The following is a 6,727-nucleotide window of genomic DNA, read 5'->3' as shown; positions in this document are numbered from 1 at the left end:
GCCAGTTTAAGCAGCAGATTGGAAGTTTGAGGAACAACTTAATTTTGCAACTTGGATTTTGGAACCGAGTTGAGCACAAATGCATTAGACCAGACATTTCTGATTCCTCATAAGAATTAAAGATAGCATTTTTGCAAAACTATATAACCATTAGTTCTCTTAAACAATGCATGTCTCAGTCCGTGAGACTCCAATTCTGTTGCTATTATATTGCTCCAGAGTCTCCTTTTTGAGGGTCTTTAAGAAGGAAGATGAGGATAAATAAACCAGTTTGGAACCTTAATGTATCCTTCAACTTTTTTTTTTCCAGGTCCATTTGTGTTAAGAGAATAGTACAGAGACTATTTTAGTCTCACTGATTGTTGGTTTCTCCTTAGCAGTGGACAAAATCTGAGATGTCTGTTGTAATTTCTTAGATCAGTCAGTGGTGTTTGATACCCACGGTCCTTGGTTGTGGTAAACAGCAAAGCTTTTATGCTATCACTCACTTGAGTGATTTTGCTCTTTCCTCTCCAAACATCAACTCCAGTTCCCACTGAACTCAACTGCAAAACTGCTTTAGGCTTCAACTAAAACAGGTTTGGGCCCCAGGAGATGAAAGAAAGTGATTTTGATCAATTGCTCATCTGCCCAAAGAACACTTTCACGCAGGTTCTGCCAGGCTATATTTTAGTGCACCTTCTCTCTGTGATGCTGAGAGAGATAATAACACAGTTTGGGCTGTTGTGCTTTCAAGATGCAGGTGACACGCTGCTTTATGCCTCATTTTCATCAAACCCAGATGGTGCAGCATCTTTGCTTTGCCTGTGCCTGGCAGAGATAAATACTTAGATAAGGGCAAGCCGACAGAAGCTTCATTTGGACAAGATGGAGGAGGGGCTATTGTGTAAGGGAAAATAGGCATGATCTTACTTCTTTTCCTCTTCCCATTTGAGAGGATTTTGACTTGGAGTGAGTTTGGATTCCTATTGCTATTTGGAATCGCAGGTGGCTTGAGGGCCCAAGACAGATTTTCATATCTGCTTCAGTTAGACATCGATCACATTTCTTCTTGGCTTTGGACAGTGCCACCTTTAATCCATGCCTTTTTAAATTCTAGACTTAATTATTGTGATGTGCTCTATATGGGGCTACAGATGAGGACCAACTGGAAACAATAGTGCGTGCTGAAACCAGCTGCTTGCCTGGCTGGCAACGGGAACCACTGAGCACAAACTAGATAGCTTCTCTGGCAAAAGTTCTGTTTTTCTCCCCATCAAAGGAATGGTTCCCTCCCTATTGAAACTGGCTTCTACACTGAATTAGTGTTAAATGACCTGGGTCCTATCTTCTTGAAAAAACATCTTCTGCCAAGTGAAGTCTCAAAGCAACTTCTGACAGTATAATGTTAGAGCTCTGGATTTAAACAAATAGGAGGCAGTAGCAAGGCTTTTAAAACAAACAGCTCTCAGCTTCAAAATTGGCTTCCCCAACTACTCCAACAGAGCCCAAATGTGTTAAGCTTGGCACAGTAAATGACCCTTCACTTTTCCCTAGCTTTCGATTATCACCACACTTATCACAATGGACTGGTTTGAGAATCCCATCGTAATTGCCTCTGTATTCATGAGCTTTTTAACAACATCATTAATACTGCACTGGAGTTATGGACTCCTCATGAAATTATACTAAACTAACACCAAGAGTTTGAACTTTGGATTCTTATTTTAGAGATTCCATCCGTGACCCATTGCCCCTCAAAATGTGTGGTTCAGATAAGCACTCTCAGGATTCAATATTTTTCTGACCTGCCTCTTGGGTCAGCAAAGTGGTTTGGAAAGCTCAAGAGAGTAGCCTTATTTATTGCATTTCAACACTTGTTTTTTCTAGTTCTTGCTAAAACCAGGACCTACAGAAAGAAATTCTTAGGACATTAAAAAATCCTCTCAAATTCCATAAGGTCTTTTTGTTTAGTCTTAAGATAGGAAAAGCCAGTCACTTCTTATTGCAGCCAAATCATCCTTTACACGGGACAGCTTAAGCAAAATACCCCTGTCAGAAATTTTACTACCATGTATCTAATGCAGAATATGAAAACATTCCTATTAGACAAATATTGTTATCTGTATCCACGTCAGATAATGCTATTCTCCATCAGCAGTGAAACTGCCAAAATGGTGTAAGATACTCAGGACTGAGCCATGACTTTATGAGAGCAACAGTGGCAGAATCTGGTTTTTATGATAATAGACCCAAGAATCTAATTCCTTCCTCCATTACTCCAGCTGACCAGTTCAGACATTGTTATCTGAATACAAAGTCTCTGTCTCAAATACTCTGAGTAAATGGGATTTAGATGTAATTTATAATAATTGGAAGGGAAAATATTTCATTACTTCCTATATGGACTACATATGCCAGTAATAATTTAAATTCCTAAAGATATGCAGGTGCTTGGATGGAAAAGTAGACATTTCGATCCCTTAGTCTCTGCTTTGCTTAATTGGATTTTACTGAGCATTTTAAATCGGCTGAGACTTTTGATCAACTTCACATTTACCATCACTTCCAAGAGCTTTCACAACACTACAGACCTGAATATCTGACAGACACATTTTTGAATCTACTAACAGTTCTTTACTAAGATATTTTCATCAAAAATGTAAAACCTTATAAAAAATTCAAATGTTTTGGTTCAGTTGAGGCCCTCAGTTAGAATAATGTCATCTCATGTCTACATGGCATGGTGTTGTTTTTATTTGGGGGCTTTTAATGCTACAGTGATAGTGATTTCAAAGGTTCTAGCTCCTTTTTAAGAGATAACTGCATTATTCTTGATTTTGATCTGTCACCACCTTGCCACTGTATGATATTCCAGGTTTCTTGTTTAGAGTAAAGTATTTTTTATCATTGCAGCTTGATAAAACAGAAGCCCACTTTGAACAATAAAGCATAAGTAATGTATTTCTATTTTTATATGTTTTCTTGGACATGATTGCAATTTATGAGAAAAACCACTATAATTATGAATGCAAATGATTTCACAGTTACTGCAACAGATTTTGTTTATATATGTTAAACTATGCTGAGAAAGAGCCGGCTTTGATCTGGGAAACTCATTAATGTCTTTGCAAAACAGCAATCAGAACATGGTATACAGCAGCGATAGTGAATGTGGTTCACCAGGATGTGAGTCAAACAACGCCAGCTTTGAAATTCAGACACCCTCTTGTGTCGGTACACAGAGGTGGATCATAGGCAACGTAGTAAGTCTTTAAATTAAATTGTTTTAAGATTGTGTTTCTAGCCTGATAGAAATAATACTGTAATTTATTAAATCAGTAAAATTATGTTTCCTATCAAGGCAAGGCAGAAGTTCCAGGGAGGACTGACAGTGCATATCCATATCCTGTGAAATCAAAGAGGCTGAGGGTGCAAGTTTGAGCATTCAGCCCTTGATGTCTACTCTGCATTCTCTTTCATAGTGGTTTGGACTATTCCCCTTACATCTCTTCAACATGAGGCTTGGGTTCATCCTGAGGTTAGCTTCCACCAAGGAGCAGCATGGATGAGGCCATACTGTGTTTACTGTGACTCCATCTGTCACCATCCTCCAACATTAACCCAGAGGACCTCGTACTCTCACATGCAACCCAAAATATTCACACAACACTCCAGGGCATGTGTATACTCTCCACATCACACTTATTAAAATCCCACTCTTGAGGCTGTAGGGCGGTTTCCTCATTAGCAGCCTGGCCTGTGGACCCAGGCCTGACGACAAGTGCTGTTAACACCATGTCAACAGATGTCTGAGGAGCACTGTGGAGCCAGCCTGGCCTCACAGAGACAGCAACCCTCCTTTCAGCGTGCAAAAGGAAAGCCCGGGAGGGGAGAGCCAGCCACACGCCCTGAAAGAATCATCAGGGTATTGCACCATCCACAGGCCGTTCCAGTAGCACCACACGAGCTCAAAAAACACTGGTTAGCCCAAGAGTATCCCAACAGCAATATCTAAAAGTCATTCTTTGCCTTCCCCTTACAGTTTCCTGATACCTGTTCACACTTCAGTGTTTAACTCGTTCACAGTTGGCCCAGGTGAGCTTAGGAGGATGCAGGTGGGCCTTACACAAAGCCTGGGGAATGTCTGTGAGTCATCCAGCAAATGGGCACAGGATGGGCACAGGATGGGCACAGGATGGGCACAGGATGGGCACAGGATGGGCAGGCTGGACACCTGCAAGAGGAGGCCAGGAGGTAGGGCATGAGAAGGGTCATTTACCACTGAGTGCAGTGCTTTGTCAGAACTCACCATCACACAGATGTCCCTCTAAGGGTGGTGGAAACATATGCAGGCCCCTCTTGTGCAAATGTGAGATCAGCTCCTGGATGTGGTGGGGAGCAGATCTGCACAGCAATTTGGGATGGTGCCCCTCTGTCCCTCTCAAAGACACCTTCTTTCCAGGGCATTTGAAGTAGCAGATACAGTACCCACACCCCCTTGCCAAAGAGCAAGATCTCACACTGTGGAATACTGAAATGCTTCCTGGACCTGCCAGCCAGAGCAGCTGAAAGCCCTGTGTACCCTGGCTTTTACACAGAAATCTGAGCTCTCACCTAGTAGATGAATAATAAGAACTTGGGAGGGGGAGGGATGATGAATCCTTTGCATGTCCTCATGCTCAAAATCCTCCTAGAAACCCTGCCTGGAGGATCTGCAGGGCCTGATCCTGAGGTATCAGCAGAGGGACTGCTCTGCACAGTGGGCAGCTGAGCAACAAGTGGTAGTATGTAGGGTCACCCTTCACTTTGATTGCTTCCTCCCCCTACCAAAAATATGCTCATCAAAAGTAGCCCTTCATTTTGGTTAACTCTCACATTGATAGTGTTCTGTTTGCTGGAAAGCATCAGTTTTTGCAAAGATGTAGTAATTTTCTGTACAGCTACTAAAGCTGTGTCTAGATTTGTTGACCAAATGGATTAGAGATTGTGCCCTGGCCTGATGGCAACTGACTCAGTCTCATTGATGCAGGACAGCTTCATCCAGACTTCCTTTGGGGAATGGTTACTGACCTACGTTGAGTGTCCTAGGTGCTGCCTGCACACACTAGCTTGCAGTGAATAAAACCACACTGAAATCATGATGACAATTATCAGTAATGCTCAGGTCCACACCACACCCTCATCAGTATATCAGTTTGACTATGGCCTGCTTAATTCACTGAAATATGAAGCTATTTCAAGTTGATATGAGTAGGGGTTGGAACGACTGCAAGTTACAAAGCAACACTCTATTCTTGATTTATCCTTTGGACAAAGAAATTTTTCCTTTGGACTGGAAAATAGGTTATCAACTTAACAAAATTAACCCAGTCTGTATTTATATATATGAATTTGAGTTTGATGAAGACAATTTTCCATCAGGCATAGGCAAGCAGCAGGGTCTCAGAAACACTGACTTAGTTCAGCGAGTGTTCCTTAGGTAAATCTTCGGATGAGTTGCCAAGGAATGGTATCTTTTCCATGTTTGCAATACCTTACTCTTCGATGAGAGCCGACTATGGCTGGCAGCAGCATTCTCATCCTGAGGCAGTGGGTCAGTAGGTTAATGTCTTGGCTAGAGACCCTGAGTGTGTCTTGGCAGAGCTGCAGCGTGGGGCAGGATGCAGCCACAGAAAGTAGTGGTGAGCTTCGCTGCCCAATGCTTCCCTTCACCAGGGGAGATATTACACCAAATATCCCCAGCCTCTCTAAATAACTGCTGCTGTCTTTCTGCTTGGTTTTAGCATCTAAATGCATTCTTGTCACTCTGTTTAGGGATACTAAGCCTTTCAGCTACTTTTTTTTCTTAAACAGTCAATGCAGAAAAACTCATTTCATCAGCAAAAGTGTGGGCCTTTGGAAAAATGAGTTCCAGCATGTGTGTGGTCCTCTTTAGCTATATAAAAAGGTTACGTATAAAAGCAGAAATTTTTTTCTGTCCACTGTCTCGTCACAGATTTTTTTTTCTTCAGGTGCCACATTTACATAATTAAGAACCATTTATACACTTTTGTTCTAAATTTTAATTCACTTTAAACTCTTCAAAATAGTGTACTTATACTTTACTTCAGTGGAGACTTGGAGAGATTCTGAATATATGAATGAAAAAATGTGTTATTTTTTTACTGATTGCAATAGGACTATATATATATGCCACAAAATGATCTTGGAAGACAGAAATCAAGGCAGCAAATAGAAAAGAAGCCCTTTCAATAAATCCAGTACGTTCTGGTCATTCTCAAAAATGTTATTTCAATTAGACTCAGAAAAGTGATACTGCACATGTCAAAAAATCAATTTCATTAATTTTCTCATGTTTCATCCAGGTACTGTATCACAAAGGTCTGAAAGCCCTTTTCTAATTATGGGTAATTGGGTGAAAGAACATTTGAATTTATATTAACGTGTGAACTTTCTGCACGAAGGATGCAGAGCTCTCCAGCAACGTGCTCAGTGTTTTACTAAGGAGCTGAAAAAACTTCAGCGCCTGTTCAGTGTTGTATGGCAGTTCAGGTTACTCACTTTTTTCTAAGATTGCTCAGTATCTTACAGGATTAATTTGAAGTTGGGTTCTTGGCCATTGGTCACAGCATGTTATTTTCTGCCTAGCTGAAATCATCTTCATTCCAGTCAATAAAACCCAAGCACCTTTTGGATTCACTACATGCAATTGCCAAGCTGTTAAAGTGGGGTTTGACCTTTTTCT

The sequence above is a fragment of the Prinia subflava genome, chromosome 1, assembly GCF_021018805.1.
Source record: "Prinia subflava isolate CZ2003 ecotype Zambia chromosome 1, Cam_Psub_1.2, whole genome shotgun sequence".
Lineage (NCBI taxonomy): Eukaryota > Metazoa > Chordata > Aves > Passeriformes > Cisticolidae > Prinia > Prinia subflava.
This window is presented reverse-complemented; position numbering follows the sequence as displayed.